Source organism: Oxyura jamaicensis, chromosome 9 (genome assembly GCF_011077185.1).
Source record: "Oxyura jamaicensis isolate SHBP4307 breed ruddy duck chromosome 9, BPBGC_Ojam_1.0, whole genome shotgun sequence".
NCBI lineage: Eukaryota > Metazoa > Chordata > Aves > Anseriformes > Anatidae > Oxyura > Oxyura jamaicensis.
Genome location: NC_048901.1, coordinates 18941810 through 18955558, shown reverse-complemented (window position 1 = coordinate 18955558; position 13749 = coordinate 18941810). Strand labels below are relative to the sequence as shown.

General features: G+C 47.3%; 1 protein-coding gene across 3 annotated transcripts in view; it reads right to left on the bottom strand.

Moving 5' to 3' along the window:
• Positions 1-13738, bottom strand: part of TBL1XR1 (TBL1X receptor 1) — a 110426-nt gene extending 96688 nt beyond the window's left edge. For 2 of the 3 annotated variants that reach the window (XM_035334214.1, XM_035334215.1), the window contains exon 1: positions 13530-13738. The gene's annotated coding sequence lies outside the window, so the exon portion shown is untranslated. The remainder of the gene's footprint in view (positions 1-13529) is intronic. The other variant, XM_035334216.1, reaches the window with a different exon arrangement.
• Positions 13739-13749: the final 11 nt, after the last annotated feature.

Sequence of the window (13749 nt, the reverse complement as noted above, 5' to 3'; positions counted from 1 at the left end):
CCATGCCCTCCCCGAGGGGAACCTGCCCTAGCAGGCACCTCCCAGGCACGGAGTGGCAGCCCTGAAAGGGAAGTCTTTCATCCTGAGGCTGCTCCACACTGCTCCTTGCCTCAGCCCTTTGGTAGATGGTCACAAACCAACTGGTAGATGCTCCACCTCATCTGACACTGGAGAGCGGGCATGTACCCAGCGGTGGCCTTCTACCAAACCCCAGCTGTCCTTAAGCAGTGCAAAACCCACAAAAATCCTACTCGCTTTGGAGAACATAGCCAACTCAGCTAGGTGTGTGCATGCAGCCCTGGCCTTCAGGCATAAACCAGCCTGGAAGGATGCACTGTTACCCCTTCCCGCTGAATAAGGCCTTAAAATCATAATCAGCTTAGGTGGTAGGTGCCTTAGTGACAGAAGGCAGAGAAGTCCCCCTCTACTATGACTTTAAACTAGAAGAGGGGAGATTTAGCTGAGATGTTAGGAGAAAAATCTTCCCTCAGAGGGCAGTGAGGCCCTGTCCCAGGCTGCCCAGAGAAGCTGTGGCTGCCCCATCCCTGGCAGTGCTCAAGGCCTGGCATTTGGGCAGTCTGGGCTGGTGGAAGGTGTCCCAGCCCATGGCAGGGGGCTTTAAGGTCCTCTCCAGCCAAAAGCAACCTGTGAATCTATGAAATTTCCTGTGAGCATCCTGCACCGCGGGTCTCTGTGGATCACTGCTCCAAGCCCCGCACGCAGGCACCCGCTTGCATTTTAACCTCGCGCGCTTTGGTGCAGCTGCAGGACTAAAGCGTTAGTGCTCTGCAGCTTGTTTATGGCCAACTACATGTGCTAGGATGTGCTTTGCCAAAACTCATAGCTAAAATAAAAACCAGTGTTCAAACAGCACAAAACTTCATAAAGCAAATAAACAACATACTGCAAATATTTGTCTTCCAAGCAAAGGCTACTTTCCTTAAATTTCAACATTTAAAGTGGCAACAAAGCATTTCAGACACTGAAACAAATGACTGGTCAAAAAAAAAAAGCTACCCATTGTTGTCATCATTTTAAAGAGTTTGTTCTGTTCTCCTTAAACATGCACTGCACTCAAATTATAACTTAACAAATGTGCATATCCCTAGACAGTTAAAACAAAAAAGAAACGTTAAATGTAAATCTTTCTGCTCAAACCAAGCCTAGAAAACTGCCAGCCCCAAAAATGAGTTTCACAGAGCCTTAATGCATCTGAAAATGGCTTACTTGCTAAACATGACAAGCAAATTCCAAACTAAAGGGAAACCCTTTCCCTCAACACATACATTAATATTTTTCTTTCCTGAAGGTTGGATCACTTCCAGAGAACCTGATTCGACTTCAATACAGTGATAATATATTTCTTACAAAGAGCACGTCGATTGCCTCGGAATATGAGAAAATGTTTCAACAAGGAAAGCAATTCACTCAGCTTTTTTAAAAATATCCAAGGATCACACTTAAAAGCTTTTTTTCTTTTTCTCTCTTTTTCTTAAAAAAAACAATTAGGGCTTGACTACAGCAACAGTTATATCTGCTGAAAATGTATTATACTAAACAGGAATGAGACACTTTCATTCTGGAGTCATTCCAAAAATAATGTGAGCGCACAGTAAATTCCCTCTTATAACTTCAAGTCATGCTACCCAGCGAGTGTAAATGCTTTCTTGCAAAGTTTAAGGGATTTATTGCAGTGTGATCTTTTTAAATTAACCAAAAGATACTTCTCAGTGTAGACTATGGTAAAAGTAAGAAATAACCCACAAGATTAAAGCATGAGTTACAGTAGCAAAAAGCAAGCATACACAACTTTGAGTGCTCTTCGCAAACTGGAGAGATTTCCCCAAATCAGAAAAACAACAAATGTAAAATTTCATTTCCCAGCAGATGAAAAATTTCCAAACTATGGAAACAAAATATTGTAAAAGAAAGTTTGTACCACCGTCTATACCACCAGAAACCTGCGATGTGCCTTCCAAAGCACCCCTGCCTGGCCGGGGAAAGCCACGTCCTGTGCCACGACGAGACGTCTTGCTAAGTGCATCTCATGACACAACCTGCAGCACTCCGCCTGTGGCACACAGCTAGGACAAGCAAGGAAGGTATCACTGGTTCTTAGTACGGGGCATGAAAAATCTTTCATACAAGCTCATAAATTTGCTTAACTATATAAAGTTATAAGCAAATCACTCTGATAAGTTATAAAGGAAGGCCCGGCCAAGTGGGATTGTGACCACATGCCAAAGATCACGTCACCATCACCCATTTTACATATGGACAAATGCAAGCAGCAGGGCATTAGGGGCAATACGGCCACTATATACGGGGAGGCTAGTGTCAGGCAGCCTTCACTATTAGCTGGCCTGTTGCAGTCCACAACCATTTCATCAGCTTTGCTGTCAGACACAAGAAGTTCACGGCCCACCGGTCCTACAGATGAGCGGTAGTTGACCACCACCTTCGTGGCAATGCAGGTGTTTGTGGCATCATGCTGGCAACCAGCTCAGGAAAAATACAAAATAGCCATTTTTTTAATGCAAATCCTTTCAGAGCTGCTGTTTGCAGGACCAATAAAGCAGTGTATCAGCATGACAGAGCCTGTGCCCATGGCACAGGACAGAAACTTTCTAATCAGACAGAAAGTGAGAGCTCCGTGAGAGCAGAACCAGCTGCGGGTCCCAACTGCTCTGCTGTGACAAGGAGCCGCCTGCAGGTCCATGCTTCAAAACTTATCCCTGACGTGCCCCCCCAGAGAAATTCAGCCACTGCCACCCCCAAAAGAGCTGCAAAAAGCACGTGCAGGCTTCTATTAGAACTCCGCATACAATTCCATTTCCACATTACTAAGGACACGAACATGCCTGACGTCAACGTGACTCTCCACCACGTACAGCACTATCAGCAGGTACTTCCAACGTGGACCGTGTGTCGCCCAACAAGCGACCCTCAGAGGCTAGGAAAGCTGCACAAAAGCAACGAACACAAAAAGAGCACTTGCCTGATATAAGAGTAAGCGGAGGGGAAAAAATAAAACAAAAGCCACTTTATACAGCTATGCAGCCTTTCAGCAGAAGATCTCAGAGAACCGGTCTCAAAAATCTCCTGTGAAGCATTAAATCACTGATGCGTGGGTCAATTTGTTAATCCAGTAGCTAAAGTAACACAGCAGCAGAACTAGCAGATAAGCCTTACACCAGATTTCTGTCCTATCCACCGTGTGGACAGAAAATCTTCAGTGATGTAAACCAAAACAATTGAAGCACAGTAATCTATTATATACAAGTATATTAGGTCAAAAAAAGCAAGATTTGGGGCACGTAGGGTGTCTCTGGAGATTCACCACTGATCTGTAACAGTCTATGAAGATGTATATCCAGAAAGTAATTCTACAGCACCCTCTCTTCTGGCAGTCCTGGCAAAGGGCTGTGTAGACAGTATCAGTGGTGCTCAAAAACAAGTCTGAAAGCTTTACACAGTAACGCACAGAATATATTCCAGTATTGTAGAGCACCTGCTTTAGGATGCCAAAAGCTTGCCATTCATGCTGTATTGAAATTTAAGTAGTAGTTTACAGATTGCCTGCAAGCCACCACAACCGGGGAAGTCTTCTAATAGCGGCGGGCAGGCAGGCAGGCACACAGCTGACATTGTCAACGCGCAGTCAAGACAGCGGTGAAAATTTCTAGCAGCGTCAGTGGTGTTTTATACATAAGCATCCCGGTAACACCTGTTATGGAGCTCTCTCGATTCAAGACCATTTTAGTGAATGCTCTTGTACTGGTACAAAATACACTGCAAGCACCTGTTTCTGAATAGGGAAAAAGACTGTCTCAAGCAAGACGATGAACTAACAGGAAGAAAAAAATATATATTTATTATATATATTCTAAGAATTAAGAATACTAAACCGGACGGTGAAGTACACTGGCATTAAGATATGCTAAGAAAAACAAAAATAAATTGCTGTAGGCAGGGAAGACTAATCCTCCTGTTTGTCCTCAAGCGAAACTGAAAGCGATTTCAACGGGATTCCCCCCAGGTACGGCTGGACGACCGCATTAACAGGCTCCACGTGCCAAGTATACTCCTGCAGCAAGCCTACTGCCTACACCCTAGTTCACTACATACATCCTGACTGTAGGAATTCATTAACACCAAGAGGTGATCCACAGCCTGTGACTTCAGTCCAGGGGAGGGTCACTGTTATCAAGTGTCAATAGCATTGTAGTACGGGGCTTGTATCTGAAAGACTTCCAAGCGAAAAATCTGTTACCGACGTTCTCAAAAGCACATCCTGCATTCTTTCTGGCCCAAGCACATCCATGCCAGAGGCGCAGTAAAAGCTTGTTACCCATGGGTTTTGCCAGGCAACAAAGTGCAAGAGTTTATGATGCATTAATCTCTTGGTTTATTTTCTTATGTTCTGCAGAACAAGTTACCAAACAGGAAGATGTGCCTGAATATTAAGCAGAGTATTTCACGTGTTACGCTGTTTCTAGACTAATTTAAAATGGGAACTCTTTAAAGACAATCTTTCAGCTCTGAAGTCACAATTCTGCAAACTCATCCGTGCACCACAGGACAAAGGAGGCTGTCCACACGTATCAGCTTGCAGTATCAAAGCTATATTTGTTCACCTCGAACAATGGGGCATGTGACTTGTCAACACTACCCACAATAAACACAATAAGATAAGGCTGTGACTGATTTCATCACAACTGTTCATTTTAATTCACAATGCCAATAACATTTATGGCATAAAATCCCTTATTTTGCAGAGCACAAAGCTCACCTCACAGCACGCTGAGCCTTCCATTCTAACTTCTGCAGCTTTTTGCACTCACTGGCCACCCGTGCCAGCTGCCCCCTTTGACTTCATCAAGCCCTGGACCGACACTTTGCACATGAAGCCAAGATTATTTTTATCTAAGACACTGAGAAAACCCGCCAGCCCTGTCTCCCTTTTCGCAGCCCTGTCCCGTCAACCCCGTGTCCCCGCCAGGTCCCCCGGCCGCTGTATGTGGCCCTGCCACCAGCATCGCCATGTCCCAGCTTTGGTGCCACAGGCCACATGGGATCCGCTCCCAGTTCAGCTGAAGTTAGGAGAGAAGGGAAGAAAGCAGAGAAAGCCAGGAGAAACAAAAAGGTGACAGGGAAAAGGCATGGACCTGGTGCAAAGCACTGACAAAAGAGTAGATAAGGGAGAACACAAAAGAATAATCCATAACAACAAAAAGCAGAGAGAAAGTAATGAACAAAACCAAAATAAAAACGGGAGATGAGAAAAACAAATGAAGACTTAGGAAGGGATTACAGTAAAGTGATGCAAACTGCCACGCATGAGACAAACCCCCGCGTGCATTCAGCGAAGCGTGCTTCAGCAAACACCAGGACGCAGAACCAGAGGAGAGAGCAAGAGCATGCTGCCCGCGGGAAGGGGTTAATTTTAGCAAGAAAGAGCAGTACAATCTAGCACCACTTGTCCTTTATTACACAGGGGGGCTGGGAGGGTTATTTTAATAATACAGAACAGCAGTAGGCCCAACAGCACTCTCCTGTTCTTCTGGACAAACAAACAGAAGCAGGCAGCCATGGGCAGGGGGGCATCCATTACAGTTCCAAACTTTCACCGTTTATAGTAATGTTCCGCAAACGAAATCTGATTAATTGGATCACTGAAAAGGTGGTTTTGGAAACGCTGCTTTTCGTTCTCTTCACCTTGACAAGGCTCCATCCAGGCAGGCAGTTCCAGCCGGGAAGGCAGGCAGCACGCTGACAGACGCAAGTCCCAGCCAGGTCTGACACAGCCTCACACCACAGACACAGCTCTCGGGAGCTCCTTAGCAAGGTCCAACGTACACAGGCCTTGATGCCAGCGATCCCGGTAATTCAGCAGAGGAGAAAGGTTCAGCCTGCCTGATGGAAGCGCTCCTGGCTGCAGTCTGACATCTCCCTTATTCGCAGAGCCTCTCGTACAAAGTCACCAACGGTGCCAAAGAGTTGGAACAGCAGATGCGTTCGTCCTGGATACTTCTTGAACTCCTCTTATTCTTCACCCAATTTTTTAAGTTACTTTTAGCATTTGTGTCCATCCAAACAGGCTCCTCACCCACTCAGTTTCACTCCCTGTACACCCAGCACACCAGCCGCAGTTAGCTCTGGCCACGAATGGCCTGGGACAACGCAAGGAGCACCAGGAACATCCAGCCCAGGGCTTCGGACACCCAGCCCCGCAGGAAGCAGAGGGTTCGCTTTTAGGATCTAAGCCATGCCCATCTATAAGCAGAGGGTTCACTTTTAGGATCTAAGCCATGCCCATCTATTTTACCAGAAAGCAACGTACCTGGGAGGGCTGCGGTGCCCAGGGACCCTAACAAATGGCCAAGGATAGTTTTGTTGTTGTTGAACAGAAAATAGGCTCTAACAATGTAATTTCTAATGCATTGTGTGTGTACTGTATGGATGGTAGGACAGGCTCTTCGAGAGGCCCTTGATGAACTAGAAATAAATAAACCGTATCGAAATAACCTTGCATGTGCAGACAGCAGAGGAACCAACTAGCACGGCCTCTGCCAACAGTCAGATAAACACATTGATACTTCTAATGTAATCAAAGGCCATTCAAGATCCGCTGTGGAAGACGGTAACAGACATACAAAGCATTTTCCTTACAACTCAACCACTTGAGACAAGTATTTACTATAATGGTGAAAGCTGTACAAAAAAAAAGTTGGTTTACATTAATCAGCTACATTTAGACATCCGTTTCGCTATCAGATTAAGCTCACCAGATCTGCTTAGTAGAGTGTTTCACTCTATGCTTAAGGTTTTTTTATTATTGCAACTTAACATACAGAAGTTTTGTATTTTCATCTTACACCGTGCTAGAAATTTACAGTTTAAGCAGGGTAAAGGCAATTTAGTTGTGCATTTGACAAAGTGACAAATCAGGTACTATGTCTGCATCAGCAAAACGTTTCAATTTTATAGCGAGTACAACCCCGCTTCTCCAAACCACAGGTCTGCTGCTTCAGCTACAGGAAACAGTTAATCTGTTGCTGCACAATATACAATTTATTTGATGTCAACATTAATAGAAGGTTTGACAACATTGTTCTTCATTTTCCTCCATACACATCTGTGCTAACTTTGCTTTAAATCTACATTAGAAAGTATTAAATCTGATCAAACACCACTCCAAAGTAAATATGGTACAGATTCACAAATAATCATCATGGCAAAAATCCATATTTTTTACAGAGCACTTCCTAATTAAAATTTATCGCTAAGAGTCTGTATTTTAGGAATGCGTGTTTGTGTTAATATCCAAGCAAAAATTTCTGCACTGGAGAAGAATGTTGACATCCGTACAAAAATTAGCTGTGATTCATTGTTTAACAGTTGTCTTCCCTTCACAGAACACCGCAGACTGAAGGACATATTGCCAACTGAAAGCACCAATACTTCCTTTAACCTAATATAGGACAAATAAATACACTTCAACAGCTTCTAAATCTTGCACGTCCTACTTTTTTGACCCAGATCTCTTGTTATTTCCCCCATAGGTCTATGCAATATCAAAACTATTTTTTTCCCACAAATTTAGACGTAACCTAAAAGAGGGAAAGCTCTCATCATTGCTGTGAGCTCAGCAGACCCGGGTGGGGGATCTGCAAACAGACTCAGCTCGGTCAAATTCAGCTGGTATTTTAATGCAAAATGTTCAACCACACTTAACACCACTATCAATGGTAAATGAAAACTATATATGTATATTTTACTACTTTTTACAAGGAAAAAAATGTATTTTCAAAAGTCATGCTGATACTTAACAATAATCAGCCTGTCCAAAGAAAACAACAAAACCACAGAAGACCTGTAAAACTCACTCTTCTCCTCGGCCAGCCTAGACAACTACTTCTAGGAAATCCAACTGCTTCTCCTTTGCCTGGCACGTTCAGGGAGCCACCAGGGGACCGAAATCCACCTCACGTGTGCTTGCAGTCAGAAGAATTCCCAGCTCCAAGTTTGCCGGTGACAGGTCAACCCGTGGGCCTCAACTTCTAACAGTAAATGTCAAAGGGATGCAACTTTGTGGACAGGTTATATTTAGGGCTCTAAACCTTGACAATTTCTGTGGTTTTGGCACCTGGCATAGCATTTAGCACCACGATTTCACGAATAGTGAGTATCTGACCCTTAACTCCTACCCTTGGAGAAACGCTCCGCAGGCACGCTGCTCACAAACCTCTTTGGTACGCTCGCAGCCAAGGCTTTTGCCAGCAGCCACGCAACCACACACAGGACAGAAAAGTTTCCAGAGGCGCTTTTGCGGTCCCGATCCATACAATCCATGAACAGCGTGACACCAGCTGGGTCCAACAGCATCTTCACACGCAGCCAGAGGAGCGATTAAATCCTCCTGCCAACCTCCCAACAGGTTAAAAGGAGCACTAGGAAAGCCACAAAGACAGCTGCTTGCCTGCCTTGCCAGGCTGGCAAAGCAATGGCCCTGCTGGGCTGGGGCAGCCTCCTGCCCCGCTCCACCAGTGCGGCCAACGCCACCAGCGAGGCAGCTCCAGGCAACGCCTGGTGGGTTTCCATGTGGCACATGTGGAGTGTCCCTTGTGCATGCTTAAACCGAATGGAGACTGAGCTGAATCTTATGTCACGGAAGAAAGGAAGAAAAGGAAGTTTTTTTCTCTGAATCATTCTGATTTTTTATTAATAAACAAGATCGACTCCTTTGCAGCACGGAGACTTCAGAATCATGACAATAAACACAAGCCAGAGTACACAACACGGCCTTGCTAATGCTACTCCCAGAAAGAAACAGAAACTACACCCTATCGGGATTTGGCGAGAAGCAGCGAGCCACACGTGAGCCTTGGTTTTCAGAGATGCCGAGCACACGCAGTGACCGCCAGCCCCAGACACGCCTGTGGGGACCCAGCGCCTTTGCCCAGATCCATGTTTTACCTCACAGAGGCTCGCTCTCAAGACGAGCGACAGCATGGCACCGGACCACCACGGGCACAGGGAGCTGCTCCCCACGAGTCCGACACGAAGGCCTGGACGTGCCTAGCAGTGCCCTGGCATCGCCACACGGCACCCAGCTGCGGGCACTCCGGGGCTGCGAGGGGATGCTGTGAAAGGCACTGCGTCTACTGGCAGAGGCAGCTCCGTAGAGCTCCCCATCACTTCTGAAGTAAGCTCTTACATGAGGTTTTTCAGAGAACAGCACCAATTCACCAAGAACTTTATTACGAAGGTGAGGGAATATTTCCCAAGCCGTCCCCACAACCAGCCCGCGTGAGCGAGCAGGGGTAAGCAGTGCACCCGCCAGCCACGTGGGCCAGGTCCCACCGCTGGCTAGCGAGGACCACTCGCTTCCTAACAAGGAAAAAATTTTTAAGATTCCTTAGTGACATAAAAAGGAGAGGCTAAATGATGTCACGGAAACTGACGTGGTGCTGGTATTCAAAAATCAATGTTTCAGAGGATATGTGGAAATACTGTTCTATGGATTTTTCAGAAACAAAGGAAAACTCGAGGTCAAGCTCAAACCCAGCCATCAGACTCCATGGCGTTTTGTGTAAGCGATTTCAGCCTTGTTTTCACTATGAGAAGGATGAAAAGGGCTTTTTCATCTTGAGTGAGGTAACAGAAGGCAGAACCCTAACGAAAAGGCAGTTCACAGTTGTCACACAAACTGGCACAGTGATTTCTAGACCAGGCTTCCGCGCTATTTTACTCAACCCATCGACTCTCCCGACGTGACGAATACGCTGCCCTGTCTTCACTACTTTCTACCTCAAGTTAGCTAACGCGATTTTGCAAAATGAAAAATAAATAAAATGGAGTCAACGTACTCCCGTACAGTTTCATCTGAAAAGGTAATTCTTATTCCGTGCTTCATTGCCATACTTGATCTCGGAGAAAACCAGTTACGAGGTGAATAAAGCCAGCTCCATCTACTCTGCCCGGGACCACCGGATGAACTTGGTTCTAGTAAAGTCGCTCTTCTCATAAAGCTGCTTTGCAGAAACTAAGAGCATCTCACTTCAGAGCACAGCGCTTAGAAAGCTGCGTGTGCTGGGGACAGGGATAACCAAGCCAGTAGCAGGACGTAGGAACTGTTTCTTCAGCAGATGCTAATTTGAAGGTCCCACACTAACGCTGCAAGACAACTCAAATACACCAAGAACTGTCAATCGCATTTCCTAATGGAAAACGTCAGACACTCCTTCACCTAACACAAACATCTACGTTTATATTAAAAAAATGTGCAGTATGTTCTCACATTAGGCACTTTTTGCAGGAGCCACGCAGCGTGCATACACACAACTTCACTTCTCTCCCAACCCACAGCTACTTGCAATGACGTTTGCGGGTCCCGGCCTTAAATACAGACATCATTGTACGCTGTGCCCTGTGTGCGCACGTGTAACCACACGCTAAGGGTGGTCACCACACACGACATTAATCACAAATCTCAATTTAAACATGAGTTACGTTAGAACTCAGCGTTACTTTAGAAGGATGGGTTCCAGCCTTGCAGCATTGCACGCTGACACCACACCGTCCCGCTCGGCCCTGTCCTCATCCTCCTCCCAGCGTGGAGACCACGCCACGACCTCCCAGTTGTGCTCCAGCAGGAGAAGGGCCGGTGCCACATCGTGCCCATCTTTTCACCCCTCACAGCATGGTCAGAACTCACAGCACCACGGTTCCGAGCAGCCGCGGGCCCAGACGGGACAGGAGAGACCGACAAAGCAAACACAAACCGGGGCCGTCTCACGGGGCTCCAGACGAAGAGGATTACTGAGGAAGGGCGTCACGCTGGCCACCGCCTCGGCCTTCCCCACAACATTTGATAGCACTTGGATACCGAGAAAACGGATCAGTGTCGTGGAAGATCCGCATCCCATCGCCTGCCACTAACGCGGAACACGCTTCTGTGTGCGGCTCCACAGGCGTCTGTAGAGCTCACTGAGCCGAACCAGAGCGCTGCTGTTGATGAAGTTGTGTGTGCTTCGTTACAGGACTTCCTTGCTCCTGCACAATTACGTCCTTGTAGTTTGTGGGTCTTTATTGCCACTACAAAATTTATAACAGCAAACACATTCTGACTCAAACGTGAAGTCCATCTTAAATTAGATTCCATAAGGAAAATCAGGTTAGGTAAAATAACTCAGTTTGCTTTACATTATTTGGATCTGTTCTTCCTAACTAAAAAATATTACCTGAAAACAACATTATAAGCAATTTTGACCGTTTCCCCTAATCCATCCAGAGTCTCTTTATGCTTAGGGCTGTAGCATCAAACTCTTTCATGATAGGAAAATAACTATGAAGTGCTGTTGCTGGGTACTTAGCACTTACACGATGCCTTACAACTTCAAAGCATTGCACAAACATCAATAATTACCATATATAGAGTCAAACTGAAAGAAGTATTCGTATAAAAGAAACACGGAAAAAATCATAACTGCCTGTTTGAAGAGGGAAAAAAGCTTAAGCAACAGAGTCCAACTGTAATTATTGCATTCTTTATGCTATGCACATACATTATGACTATGCATATTTAAATGAACAAAAATCATAAACTTTTCACAGCCTTAAAAAAAAAGCCAAACCCCAACTCCTTTCATACGTTTAAATTACGTTTCCTTCCCCTTTCCCTTTCCTCGTGCAGTGAGAACTAAACATCTTCCAGGTGTTCTCAGTAATAGCTCGGGAGGCACGCCACCAAGTTCCCAAGCACAGCACCACATGAGCCCTTGGATTCATGGAGCCAAATCCACATTCCCCCAAGAAAACTGCCAGCACACAGTCTCAGGTGACCTGAGGAAAATAACATGATGCTGTGCTATCAGACCTTAACCAGGGCAAAGGAAAATACAAAGGCTACGAGAAACCAATGAAAGTTTGGTGCCATCACACACGTGCCACCACCTGCCTCCTAAGTCCAACCACCTCAACAGAGCGGCTCTTTCTTTTCTCTTTGGCTAAGAAGAAAGCGGCCTTCATGCTCTTCTCCGTGAACACTCATCCACTTACTGAAGTTCAAGGACCTACACAAGAGTTTGCAGGATCAAGCCTCGTTCGAACACTTTCTGAAAACACCGCCAACACAAATGCGTCCAGGGAAGGCCCCAAACCCAGCAAGACCTCACGAGGCCAACCGAGCCTGCACGTTGCCCGGCTTCGTGCAGGGCAAGGCCCCGGAGCTCCTGGAGCTCAGCTGCACCCCAGCACCCTGGGTGCACCCAGCAGAGCCCACGGGGAGCAACCCTGACCCCAGAAGTCCCCGGTGCCATACTCAGACCCCTGGTACAGCGGGATGGGGAGGGAAGCCGGACCAGCCCAGGAACTCTTGCTCTGCGCCCCGGTCCTCCTGCTCACGCCTCCCATGCTTTGATAATAAAGAAGGAACACGTTTCGTGGTCTCTCCCATAAATCAGCAAGGAACCTGATTTACACAGACAGCAAAGCGGGGAAGCCGAGCACGCTGGAGAGCAGTAAAAACTTCACTCGCAAACTTCACTTTCCTACGCAGCGACCTACAAACCAAACTTTCCTAAAAACTCACGTGTGCTCTGCAGCAACAAGGCTCTGCCGTGCAGCGCACCCAAAGTTTCCTGCTGGGGGGGTGGGGGGGGGCGGGGGGGGGCTTTTATCCCCTGGGGCCGCCTTACAAGGCGATTTTGAGACCCGGGATTAAATTCACCTGGCCGAGACTAAACCCCCACCCCCTGCTGAGGGGGGTACCCGGGCCAGGCCCGTGATGGCCCCGGGGCTGGGGCCTGCGGAGACCCCACGGAGCCCTCGGGCAGCACGGCCCGGCCTGGCCCCGGGGCAGCGGCCCCACAGCCGCCGGGCCGAGCCCCCCCACACCGCCCCTCCCTGCCCCCGGCCCCGGTACCTCGCACAGCTCCGCTCTCCCGTTTTTCCCCCCCGTTTTATTTTTTTAAATAAAAAAAAAAAAAAAAAAAAAAAAACACCTCCCTTTCCCCTCCCCCCTCCGCGCATATTTACTTCTGGCGGGTGGGGGAGGGGAGGGCTCGTCTTTACACAAATCGGGCTAAAAATAGGTTATAAAGCTGCCCGCCTCGCCATGGCTCCTTTATTTAATTCGCTGCCAATGCCTCGGTTTATTTTATTTGTTTTTTTTTTTTTTTGTTTTTTTTTTACCCTTTGAAATCCCTTAAAACGGAGAGCCCAGGTGGGGGAGGGGAAGGCAGCGGCTCGGAGCTGGGGGGGGGGAAGGGAGCTATTTGCAAAAAAAAAAAAAAAAAACACACAACAACCCCCACACCCATCCCCCCCCCCCCAGCAGCAGCACCCCCCTTCTCCCCAAAACCACCCCCAAACCAAAAAATAAAAGCGGGGGGACCGCGCTCCACGAGGTTTCACCCATCCCCCCCCCCCCACCCCCCACCCCCTTCCACCAAAGCCGCCTCCGCCCGGCGCCCCCCCGGCCCGGCCCGGCCCGGCTCGGCCCGGCGGAGCGCCCCGGTCCTTACCTTGCGGGTGGCGGCTGCCTGGCTGCTTCCCCCGGGCACGGAGGCGAGAGAAATTCCCCCTTGTTTGTCTCCGCTCCCGTGGTGCTTGGGTTTTTTTTTTTGTTGTTGGTGGTGGTGGTTGGTTGTTGTTTTTTTTTTTTATACAGCCATACGGACCTACATGCACATGTCTCTGTGTGTGTGTACGCACGGATATGGAGAAGTCTTTTTTTTTTTTTTT